The 13,679-nt window shown below is 36.5% G+C and overlaps 1 long non-coding RNA gene across 2 annotated transcripts; it reads left to right on the forward strand.

Moving 5' to 3' along the window:
- Positions 1-3,779: 3,779 nt before the first annotated feature.
- LOC145551453 (uncharacterized) lies at positions 3,780-13,204 on the forward strand. 2 transcript variants are annotated; one of them, XR_014087294.1, is made up of 7 exons: positions 3,780-6,465; positions 7,116-7,183; positions 7,685-7,757; positions 8,153-8,224; positions 9,971-10,042; positions 11,948-12,019; positions 12,821-13,204. It is a non-coding gene; the product is annotated as an uncharacterized LOC145551453 (long non-coding RNA). The 2 variants fall into 2 exon arrangements; XR_014087293.1 differs by lacking the exon at positions 3,780-6,465 and having other exon boundaries at positions 6,897-7,183.
- The last annotated feature ends 475 nt before the right edge of the window (positions 13,205-13,679 follow it).

The raw sequence follows: 13,679 nt of genomic DNA on the forward strand, positions 1-13,679 counted from the left end.
GTTATGTATTCAAAAAAATTTTATGCAGCCAGTTAAATCATCTTTATTACAAAATGAGTTCATATTCACGAATTCCTTTTGTGAACCCTTTCAGGTATGAATGTGTCTCCACTTTCACTCTGTTGTCCGTCCCTAGACACCGACACAGGTCACCTAGAGATTTAAACTAAATATTTCTCTGGAAAGCCATTTAGTTTGAAGCTACAAACAGAATATAACTCTGAACTGAATATGTAGTTGGTAAACTTAATGTTTAGCTCCGAACTAAATATTTAGCTTGCTAACTAAATATTTCATTTGGAGCCAAATGTTTAGTGTGAGGCTAACTAGCTTGCAAACTGAATATTTAGCTTCAACTGAAAAATTGAGCTCATAGCTAAATATTTAGCTTGCTGATTAAGTATTTAATTTGATCTACTTTGTTTGACTCGAATTGTTCCACTGTGGGTTTCAAACTACTGGCTATTTTTTTTCATGACAGCAGTTAAAAAAAGCAAAGTAGTCAAAAGCGATAATACATAGAGTTTAATACTGATATGTGATTTTAATTATTACATTTATTTAGTTGCTTGCTTTCTTTCTTTGTGAATAATCTCACAACTGTAATTAATTCTTTTCTCATATTTTCAACGCATTTTAACTAAACTTTGATCATATTGATAACTGTGATCAAGTTGCTCAAGATAAGCATGAAACTACATTTTCATATTGTTGCATACCTATTTAAGAAATAGATAAATAAGAGATGTTTTTTTTTATATCAAGCATGATACTGTTGCTGCCCCAGCAGAAGAAAAACTCAGTAAGCAGCAGGGAGAGACACAATGAATAACACAATCTTAACAACTTCTTGAAGAAAATGCTCATTTGCAATGCAGATTAAAACATACTCACATGCAACTTCAGAGCTGAATTGTGTTGTCACATTACAACTGATGTACTGTGAACAATGACTGTGAACATGTTTCCAAAATTTCAAGCTGAATTGGAACAAGTAAGTGTTTTTAATCACCTCCTCGTTAGAATATTTCCAAGTCATTCTAGTTACTGTAAGCTCTGCAGAGAACAAATCAAACTTTCAGCTGTAGAGCTTTTGACTTTACATTTTACACTGTACTGACACTATGGAGCCCTCAAGGTCATTGTGTGAAACAGAGATGTAAAAGAAACGAGGGAAAGGAGGGGTGATTGATGCTTATGAAGAAACAGGAGCTGTGAGTTCACACGCCACCTGGTCTGCATAATGGACTGTTGGACACAATGATACCTTACGAGCAGCAACAGTAACGGGGTTGAAAGTTGAAAAACTCACTAGATGCAATTGGGCTTGAGAGATGGAAGATTGTATCTTATGTCTAGACTGATAACGTCTTCACATGAGAGCAGCATACCGCAATGGACAGATTTTTGAAAAAAGTAAAACTATGCCGTGTTACATAGGTGTAAAATAGTATCATTAGTAAATATGAGAATTTTTTGGTGGCTGTTTTTGTACCAGCTCAAATGAAATGTTTAGGTTATTTTTGTCCGGTCATTCAGCTTACCTTGCAAAGTATAACTGTGACCCTAAAACTAGTAGGTTTGTTGTAAGTGTTTCTCTCTTCACAGATTTCAACTTCTTTTTATCTTTTTGTGTGTGTTGCACAGGGGAGTCACCATAAAGCTGAAATGATATGTGTGTGTGTGTGTGTGTGTGTGTGTGCGTGTGCGTGCGTGTGTGTGCGTGCGTGCGTGCGTGCGTGCGTGCGTTGGTAAATGTGGTTTAGCAGGACATTTCGTCAGAATACACACAACACTAGCAGGACATTTTGAATTAACGGGACAGGAGCGGTGTCCTGCTAATTTTGACAAAAATCTAAAAGCGTAGAAAGGTTTCTATTGGTCTAATAACCCCAAAAATGCAAAAAAAACGAGATGTCCGGTTAATACACATAAACCTGATTTTGTGTATAATCTGTGTATCACCACAGCGCCCCCTATGGCAGGTTTGTGTAATAGCAGGACCTCATGAATATTCACACAACCTCTCATTCTGATTGGTTGTCTGCCGGAAGGTCCTGCTAATTACTACAGTGTCTTTCTAATTCACGTGTCGCTGTTTACACACATGAATTGTGTGTAAATTGCCAACTCTTACACTGGGGATGAGATGGCAATATGATTACTCTGTGCTATAAGACTGAATATTTTATAAAGGTTAGTTGGATGCCTAAACCCAACCTTGGAATGTATGTGGCACCTAAAAATATACAGAAATTAATATATATTTTGATCAAATTTTGTTTAATTAAAATATTATGAATAATAAATGTGTGGAATAAGTGCATGGATTAAAATAAATATAAACCATAATAAAGCAATTTTTTCACCAAACTATTCCACTGCTAACAGTTTGTTGATTCTGGTCTGCTCTGCATCCCCAGAACCAAGCATTTTGAAGCAGAATTTAGCTTCAATGTACCACAAATCTTGAATAAACTTCCAGAAAACTGCAACACAGTTGAATTCCTTTAAATCAAGGCTAAAACCACACCAATTTACAGTTGTTTCTGAATCTTAATCATTGGTAGATGTATCAATACATTTTATGTATATGATTTTAATTTTGATTTTACTTTGAATTTAATTTCTTTGTTTTTCTTTTTATGGTAAATGTATGTTATTTTTATGACTTTTTAGTTCTTTGATGTAAAGCACTTTGGCCTTGTGGCTGAAATATGCTATACAAATAAAATTGACTTGTCAGCAGTTTTCAGATCTTGCCAAAGAATCTCTGCTGAGTTTATGTCTAGACTTTGACTTTGCCATTCTAACACATAAATATGTTTTTATTTAAACCATTCCATTGTAGATCTGGCTTTATGTTTAGGGTAGTTGTCCTTCTGGAATGTGAACCTCTGCCCCAGCCTCAAGTCTTTTGCAGACTCCAGGTTCAGGTGTGTTCAGGTTTTCTTCCAAGATTACCCTGTATTTGGCTTAGTCCATCTTACAATCAACTCTAACAATTTTCCCTGTCCCTGAAGAAAAGAAGCACCCTCAGAGCAAGATTCTGGCACCACCATGTTTGTCAGTGGGGAAGGTGTGTTCAGATTGATGTGCAGTGTTTGTTCTCCACCACAAATAGTGCTTTGCATTTTTGCCAAAAAGTTCATTTTGGTCTTGTCTCATCATTTTTGCTGTATCCCAATATGGCTTTTGGCAAACTGCAACTTCTCATAGTTATAGGGACTTCTTATAGTTTTCTTTATACCATGGCTTTTCTATTGCCACTCTTCCATAAAACCACATTTTTGCAGTGCATGACTAATAGTTTATACTGTGGACAGATTCCCCCACCTGAGGTGTGGATATCTCTGCATTTCATCCAGATCCACCATGAGCCTCTTGGCTGTATCTCTGATCAGTGCTCTTCTTGCTCAGCCTGTAAGTTTAGGTGGATGACCTTTTCTTGGTAGGTTCACAGCTGTGTGATTTGCTCTTTCCATTTCCAGATGATTAATAGAACAGTACTCTGTGAGATGGCCTAAGCCTGCTTTAAGCTTCTCCACAACTTTATCCCTGTCCTGTCTGGTGTGTTCCTTGGACTTCATGCTGTTTGTTCCCCAATATTCTCTTAGCCAACTTTTGTGGCAGTCATAGAGGAGTTGAATTTTTTACCATTAGCAGTCAACTTCTGAAGACAATTGGTTGCATTCAGGGGACGGGGGCTGAATACTGGACTTTTAGCTTTTATTTTCCATAAAATTCTGTGAAAATATATTTGCAGTTGTGACAAGTTCAAGGGCTATGGATACTTTTGCAAGCCACTGTACTTACAAATAGTAAGGCAAGTCCAATGACAGAAACAAGGTCCAGACAATCAACAGGTATGCACTGACAGCTCCATTTGACAAAGTCTTAGACTGAACCACAGCACAGAGGCAGTATTCATGATGGCACATAAGCAGGTCCTAGAACCAGAGCAATAACGACCCAGATTTGTAATACCAAGCAAGATATTCAGTGAATGCTATGCAATGAGTCCCCTGAGACAATCTAGTAGCTAACACCAGGATGCAAGATGGTAGCATGATAAGAATACATGGAACGCCACAACCAAGTACCCAGAATAGTGTGAAGAAACATCTGAAGGGAATATAACCTTGAACACACCTCTTTAAAATGGGAAATGCCACACAAGGTGGTAGAAAACGAACAAGCTAAGATTCTGTGGGCCTTCCATATACAGGAAGACAAAACAGGAAAAGCAAACCAACTGAACATGGTGATCATTGAGCAGCAGAGCAAAGCAGTTGTTATGATGTAGCTATCCTGAATGAACAGAAGGTACAGAAAAAACTAGAGAAATACCAAAGACTAAAAAGAACCATCATCCTCCTAGAACCTGAGAAAAAATTTGTCCACATAAGTGGATGACTTATTTTGGACTGTCTAGTCCACAATACTAAATTTTGTTCTAGATGGGGTCTGGTGTCCACACGTTAGGCCATTATTTTATGACTTAGTGGTGGTGGAAGATTATAACACATTACAGGTTAGACTCAAGATGTTCAGTGTTTCTTTTGTTGTGTAAGTTTACAAAAGTTAGCAACTGTATAGCTTTACCATGGTGCTAAACATGGTGATTTAAAATGAATAAGTATTTTTCTGAGAAAAATGATGTCCAGATATCATGTAAAAAGATAATTCTTTGTTTTTGCAATCATTAGGTCCCAATCAACCCAAATATCAGATGAATTAATAATGCATGCCATGCAAGAGTTTGGGTCTTAGGTGGTTACAAAGAATGTGGAAGTTGAAGTCAACAGTAGTGCCTGTGGTCACTGAAACCCTCAGGGTAATGACCCCTAAACTGGAAGAGTGACTCAAACAAATACCTGGAGATACATCAGACCTCTTGATACAGAGAAGCACACCTTTGGGAACTGCTAATATACTGTGAAGACCACTCACGCTCCAAGGCTTGTGGTAGAGGACCCAAGCTTTTTTTTAATTTAATTTCCCTTTTAGGATCAATAAAGTATTTTTGAATTTGAAAGAAGGGATAACCAGTCATGGAATAATACATAATTACAAATATAAAAATAAAAAGCATTTATTTAAAAAATATTTAAAGTGCCAAAAATATCATGATTACTTATGTTACTGTTAGCACAAAACTTTTAAAATGTATATTTTGTCGTAATCTCAATGTCGCTACTCTGCATACATGTAGATTGTCTAGGTAGTCTAAATTGTCTATTGGCAGGTACATCAGCCAACCTTTTTCTGCAGGTGTTGTGTCTGCCATTAGACAACAGTTTATGTTGGATCTTTATCATAAAAACAAGTGTTTGGAACTGCCCTGCTGCTGAAATGTGCTATACAAATAAACATGATTAATTGATTGAACAGAAATGATTAAAAGAAGTGACAACATTGCTGGTGGGAGATACCATCTAACTGTTGCCTCTTAAATAAAGAAAAATGTATGATAAACTATTTAACTTTGAAATATTGAATGAAAGTTACAAAATATTACTCAAATAGTTTTTTCTTGTTCCTGGAAAAAAATCAGACCTTGTGTGCTTCAGAAACAAAATGGAATTCTCCTTTTGTTGTATCCCTCCTCCTCTATCAACTTGGTACAATCCGACAAGTCCAGGTGCAAGCCATTAGTATTCATTTAACTTGTTTCATTTGTTTTGCGTGGAGAAAGAGGTAAGACTCATACAGAATCTCTTAAGACATTTAAGTACATATAGTTTAGTAATTTTGCAGAATGTTGTAGGTTACTTGATGCTTGGATACACCAAAGCATCTGATTTGCAGCAGTTTAGCTAGTAATTACCAACCATGTTAGCCAATGTACCAGAGTTTAAAGGGAAGGTGGCTCACTCCAGAATTAGATAAAACTGTATTTGGTCATTTTCTGTACATCAGTGAGTGATATTGTTTCACGGGCACAAATTATCCTAGATAGTAATCATTAGTATTGAGATGATGTTTTAATTTTTTTAAGATTTTGAGAACCTGTCAATAGAAAGTCAATTATGTAGAACTGTGTACTTCAGTACATCATTTTCGCATAAAATAACACCAAATCATATTATGTACAGCAGGGGTGTCAAACTCAAGGTCTTGAGGGCTGGTGTCCAGCAACATTTAGATGTGTTTCTGATGTCACATGGCTGGATCAGATGGGATGGTCATCAACTTGACTGCACTGAGGAGCTATTTCAGTAATATACTTATGGTGTTTTAGACCAGACAGACATGTAAAAGTTGCAGTACACTGGCCCAGGAGGCCTGGAGTTTGACACCCCTGGTGTACAGTATCATGTTGTTACTCAGCAACACATTCTCTGATCTTTGCAGAAGATGTCAGCAAAGAGGTCTCAGAGAGCAAACATGATTCCAATTGTTATTGCTCCTTAGGTGAAGATAAAGAAGGATTTGATGTAAAATATCCCAATTCATTTAAAGGTGAGTTGTGACTTTATTATGCATAGGATTCCAGTGTTTATTAAAGGATTGTTTTTTCCTTTGTTTTGCTTTTTCACTTTTAAACAATTTTTATACTACACATTATTAGCATAGATCATGTTCGATGATCATTATAATCAGAATACCTTTCTTTTTCCAAAGGAGACAAGCAACTGCTCAAAATACAAAAGCTTATATTATATATATATATATATATATATATATATATATATATATATATATATATATTACTCAAATAGTTTTTTCTTGTTCCTGGAAAAACAAGGAACAAAAACAATAGGGAGGACTGTTTTCATATATATATATATTATATATATATTATATATATAATATATATATGAAAACAGTCTGAGGACTGAGTTTTGAAATTACAAGTACAAAATAATGAGTTGCATTCAGTTGACAAAAATGTTTAAGTAACCACAGAAAGACATACAATTAGATCAATTGACTGATTTTGAAAAATGTTAATTTCATTTGCTACTATTTGATATATCTGCATTGTTTGAAGTTTATCCTACTTATTATGTGTACCTACAGGTAGAGGTGTGTTCAGCTAAAGGTGCTTTGCTCATACAGTTGGTGGACTTTATTTATGGAATAATTCAGTGTACATCCCTTCATTTCAGATTTCCAAAGTTGAACCGTCAGGCTGGTGATGTGGACATGCGGATCCTGTTCAACCAACCCTCCAGAGGTAATTTTGGTCTCCAACGACCAACTTATTCTCTAAAATAAAGTAATTGAAATGATATTAAATATTGTTCAAACACACATGCGTTGTGTAATACTAGATATGTTAGCTGCATAAAAGGAGGACTGAGTTTTGGAATGACAAGTATAGAAGAATGAAAATTACATTTAGAAGCGCACATACACACAGGTCCTATGTAATACTCAAAATGTAAGGTGCAGGAATAGGGAGGACTGAGTTTTGAAATTACAAGTACAGAAGAATGAAAGTTACATTGAGAAGCACACATACACACAGGTACTGTGTAATACTCAAAATGTAAGGTGCAGGAATAGGGAGGACTGAGTTTTGAAATTACAAGTACAGAAGAATGAAAGTTACATTGAGAAGCACACATACACACAGGTCCTGTGTAATACTCAAAATGTAAGGTGCAGGAATAGGGAGGACTGTTTTCTACATTGGGAACAAACTCACATATAGTGAGTGTTCTTTACATTTCAGATTTCTAAAGATGAACTGTGTCAGGCTGGTGACGTGGATGCATGCGGATTCTGTTCAACCAACCCTTGCATAGGTAATTTTGGTCTCCATCGACCAACTTATTCTCTAAAATAAAGTAATTGAAATCATATTAAGTACTGTTCAAACACATAGGTGTTGTGTAATACTAAATATGTTAGCTGGATTAAAAGGGAGGACTGAGTTTTGAAATTACAAGTATAGAAGAATGAAAATTACATTTAGAAGCGCACATACACACAAGTCCTGTGTAATACTCAAAATGTAAGGTGCAGGAATAGGGAGGACTGAGTTTCGAAATTACAAGTACAGAAGAATGAAAGTTACATTGAGAAGGACACATACTCACAGGTCCTGTGTAATACTCAAAATGTAAGGTGCAGGAATAGAGAGGACTGTTTTCTACATTGGGAACACACTCACATTTAGTGAGTGTTCTTTACATTTCAGATTTCCAAAGATGAACTGTGTCAGGCTGGTGACGTGGATGCATGCGGATTCTGTTCAACCAACCTTGCAGAGGTAATTTTGGTCTCCATCGACCAACTTATTTTCTAAGATAAAGTCTTTGAAATGATATTAAGTACCAGTGGTCCCCATCCTTTTTATCACCGCGGACCGGTGAAGACTTGGCCATTTTTCTGTGGCTCGGTTTCTTCTTTTTTACCCCGAATTTCCCCTTACAACAATCTTAGAACGTTGCTTGCGATAATCGTAACCGTTCATCCTGCCATCTATGGCTTGTTAAGACTGATCGCATCCAGTCGTTGGAACATTGGGACTGCTCCGATCTAAAATCGGGCATATTCTCACAGCTTGTAGGGTTTTCCTTGATTGGGAGCTAGAACTCAACCTGTTCAATTTGACAGGCAGCCAATCAGAAAGCGCTATGACGTAGCTCATGGAGGGGAATCCCAAACAGCTGAGCTGACATGCCCAAAATGAGTCCGGTGGACATCGGAGATATGTGGAAACAGCATGAATGTTTATTCAGCATTTCGTACAAAGAATATCCACAGAAATGATGACGAGTGGAGTTGGAGCAAAATTGCTACCACAGTTGATAAACCCGGTAACTTTTCAGCTATCCATCATTAAATTAACGTGACACAAGGCTATTCATTCAGTCAAGGCTTGATGCTTACACTAGCTATATGCATTGCAGGTAGATTGTAGTTGTGACATCATTTTGTACTAAAGCCTGCTCACATGGCAAGATTTGCTCCTGTTATGTGGCTGGACACATAAACCTGTTGTACTTTTATCAGCTCTGTGGTCACAGATTTTGGAAAATCGTCTGACAATCCTAAAATCTTGCCGTGTGAACCAGACTTAAGACTTACAAGCTATACTCCTCTTTTCTCGTCTCGATCACTGCCATAATGCTTTCTGACTCTAGTCGCTATGCTAACGTTCACACATCCCTTCAATATAAGATTTGAAAATGCCACAAAAACGAATATTTATTTTCATGAAAATTTTAACTTACGACAATGACAAATTAATGGGAGTCCTGAGCTTGTTTCTCTGCAATGAGATGATCCCACCTTGGAAACGATGACACACAATGCAGAGGGTGTAATGGCAAAGCAGTTTGAAGCTCCATTGCCTCATCTGTAAGCCGGTACATATTATGCAGAGTGGGCTTGGAACATGGGAGTCACCTACAAGTCAAGGATAAATCCACTCTCCTGTCTCTGGTCCTTTTCCCCTTTTTTAAAGAAACTTTCCAAACATATCGCTTTCTTACTCATTGTGGGCTCAATGTTGGTGAGCAAGACGTAACAGAGAGAATCCGGTTAAAGGGTTTTCAAAATAAACGATCCTCCATACTCAGACAATATGTAAACCAAAAATATTTTTCTTGTGCGGCCGGTACCAATTGGTTCACGGACTGGTACTGATCTGCGGCCTGTGGTTGGGGATGACTGTTAAGTACGGTTCAAACACACAGGTCTTGTGTAATACTTGATATGTAAGCTGCATAAAAAGGGAGGACTGAGTTTTGAAATTACATGTACAAAAAAATGAAAGTTACATTTAGAAGCGCACATACACACAGGTCCAGTGTAATACTCAAAATGTAAGGTGCCGGAATAAGGAGGACTACGTTTTGAAATTACAAGTACAGAAGAATGGAAGCTGTTTTAGAAGCGATCATACACACAGGTCCTGTGTAATACTCAAAATGTAAGGGGCAGGAATAGGGAGGACTGTTTTCTAAATTGGGAACAAACTCATATTCAGTGAGTGTTCTTTATATTTCAGATTTCCAAAGATGAACCGTGTCAGGCTGGTGACGTGGATTCAGGCGAGTCCTGTTCAATCAACCATCCAGAGGTAATTTTGGTCTCCAACGACCAACTTATTTTCTAAAATACAGTTTTTGATATGATGTTAAGTACTGTTCAAACACACAAGTCTTGCGTAACACTTGATATGTAAGCTGCATAAAAGGAGAGAACTGAGGTTTGAAATTACAAGTACAAAAGAATGAAAGCTACATTTAGAAGCGCACATACACGCAGGTCCTGTGTAATACTCAAAATGTAAGGTACAGGAATAGGGAGGACTGAGTATTGAAATTACAAGTACAGAAAAATGAAAGTCACATTTAGGAGTGCACGTACACACTGGTCTTGTGTAATACTCATCATGTAAGTTGCAGAAATTTGGAAACCTGAATTTTGAAATTACAGGTAGAAAAGAATGAAAATTACATTAAGAAACGCACATACACACAGGTCCTGTGTAATACTCAAAATATAAGGTGCAGGAATAGTGAGGACTGAGTATTGAAATTACAAGTACAGAAAAATGAAAGTCACATTTAGGAGTGCACATACACACTGGTCTTGTGTAATACTCATCATGTAAGTTGCAGAAATTTGGAAACCTGAATTTTGAAATTACAGGTAGAAAAGAATGAAAATGACATTTAGAAACGCACATACACACAGGTCCTGTGTAATACTCAAAATATAAGGTGCAGGAATAGTGAGGACTGAGTATTGAAATTACAAGTACAGAAAAATGAAAGTCACATTTAGGAGTGCACATACACACTGGTCTTGTGTAATACTCATCATGTAAGTTGCAGAAATTTGGAAACCTGAATTTTGAAATTACAGGTAGAAAAGAATGAAAATGACATTTAGAAACGCACATACACACAGGTCCTGTGTAATACTCAAATGTAAGGTGCAGGAATAGGGAGGACTGAGTATTGAAATTACAAGTACAGAAAAATGAAAGTCACATTTAGGAGTGCACGTACACACTGGTCTTGTGTAATACTCATCATGTAAGTTGCAGAAATTTGGAAACCTGAATTTTGAAATTACAGGTAGAAAAGAATGAAAATTACATTAAGAAACGCACATACACACAGGTCCTGTGTAATACTCAAAATATAAGGTGCAGGAATAGTGAGGACTGAGTATTGAAATTACAAGTACAGAAAAATGAAAGTCACATTTAGGAGTGCACATACACACTGGTCTTGTGTAATACTCATCATGTAAGTTGCAGAAATTTGGAAACCTGAATTTTGAAATTACAGGTTGAAAAGAATGAAAATGACATTTAGAAATGCACATACACACAGGTCCTGTGTAATACTCAAAATATAAGGTGCAGGAATAGTGAGGACTGAGTATTGAAATTACAAGTACAGAAAAATGAAAGTCACATTTAGGAGTGCACATACACACTGGTCTTGTGTAATACTCATCATGTAAGTTGCAGAAATTTGGAAACCTGAATTTTAAATTACAGGTAGAAAAGAATGAAAATGACATTTAGAAACGCACATACACACAGGTCCTGTGTAATACTCAAAATATAAGGTGCAGGAATAGTGAGGACTGAGTATTGAAATTACAAGTACAGAAAAATGAAAGTCACATTTAGGAGTGCACATACACACTGGTCTTGTGTAATACTCATCATGTAAGTTGCAGAAATGTGGAAACCTGAATTTTGAAATTACAGGTTGAAAAGAATGAAAATTACATTTAGAAACGCACATACACACGGGTCCTGTGTAGTACTCAAAATATAAGGTGCAGGAATAGGGAGGACTGAGTATTGAAATTACAAGTACAGAAGAATGAAAGTCACATTTAGGAGTGGACATACACATGGGTCCTGTGTAATACTCAAAATGTAAGGTGCAGGAATAGGGAGGACTGTTCTCTACATTGGCAACAAACTCACATTTAGTGAGTGTTCTTTACATTTCAGATTTCCAAAGATGAACTGTGTCAGGCTGGTGACATGGATGTATGCGGATCCTGTTCAACCAACCCTCCAGAGGTAATTTTGGTCTCCGACAACCAACTTTGTTTCTTATATAAAGTCATTGAAATAATATTAAGTACTATTCAAACACACTGGTCTTGTGTAATACTCATCATGTAAGGTGCAGAAATTTGGAGGACTGAGTTTTGAAATTACATGTAGAAAAGAATGAAAGTTAAGTTCAGATGAGCACAGACACATGGATCCTCTAATAAACTGGATAGGTTCATACATTAGGTGGACATTGTTTTATTTTTAGAAACAATCATTCAGTGTTTATCCCTTCATTTTAGCTCTCCATAGAGATGCCTTGTCAGGCTGCTGAGTTGGATGCATGCAAATTATTTTCTGGTAACTCACCTGACATAAGTTTTATCTCAATGACCTTTTTATTTTCTAAAATAGTCATGAGAATACTAAGTACTGTTCAAACACAGGGTAATTACGATTAAAAACAAATAATCATAACAATTCATTGGTTTTGATACCTTCACAAGTGTCAGGATCAAATTCTTATTTTAAGATTACACTTTTTTCGGTTAACAGTGGTTAACTGTGTGTGAGATCATGATATCATCCATGATGAAATGTCAAGTTTAGAAAAATGTTTTATGTGAAGGACTGTTTTCACCTCTGAAATGGAGTGGTGTGTGATGTAAAGGTAATTTTTATGAGAATGGGAATTGGGTTCATCTTTTGAATATGATCTTCCATGTCTAGTTGTGCTGTATGTTGAAATTGAGTCATAGTGCAGCACTGACTTTTTAAATACTTATGCTTACCTCCCTTTGTCAATTCTTACTTTTCTCTGTCTAGTTTGCAACCAGTCCCTGCACAAAATGTGTTATTGTAAATAAAAGGAGGACATCACTGGTAAGCTTTTAGTAGAAATATTCTTGCTGAAACGCTTTCAATGTATACAAAATATGTTTTTAATCAACAGGTCTGTCCAGAACAAAGTTCAAGTGAAGCGATATCATCAGAAGAGGAGTATGCTCCTGATTCCGTAGATGATTCAGACATCTCATGGGATGACAAATGCACTCCACAGAAATATGGACTAGTTATAGTCCATATTTCCATTTTTGGACTTCTTAATGCACATAAATTTTATGTTTTTTGTATGTGTATGCCATGGTCCTGATAAATAAAATTGGCCCTGACAATTACTGTTGGTGTCATGGGCGGAGCCAAGCACCTCATTATCGTTTGTCCTTTTAATACAGCATTGGGTCACATTCTTGTATTTTGAGTTCTGAAGTGTGTATCTAAATTTTTAAGTGAGATCTATGTTGTGTAGCTCTAACAAGATTTTTGACAACTTACTACGTCTTTCTAGCATAAGTGGAAAGGGGTGTCCGTTTAGTGTTGCAAAAAACTGGTTTGAAAAAAGTGTCCTGCTAGTACACCAAAACCAGTATAGGTGTGTGTGTGTGTGTGTGTGTGTGTGTGTGTGTGTGTGTGTGTGTGTGTGTGTGCGTGTGTGTGTATTCAATTTTATTGGTTAGGTGCAGCTTAAGCAGCGCAACATTTGGTATCCATCTATGCATGTATTGCAGTCATTACAAATGGGTTCATCTGAGAGACAAATGACAGAACCCACATCCAGAGGAATAAAGAATGAAATTTATCTGTGTCAAATACATTTCAAAACAATATTTTTGTTCTTAGGTTT

The sequence above is a fragment of the Poecilia reticulata genome, chromosome 4 (assembly GCF_904066995.2).
Source record: "Poecilia reticulata chromosome 4, P_reticulata-male-v2, whole genome shotgun sequence".
Lineage (NCBI taxonomy): Eukaryota > Metazoa > Chordata > Actinopteri > Cyprinodontiformes > Poeciliidae > Poecilia > Poecilia reticulata.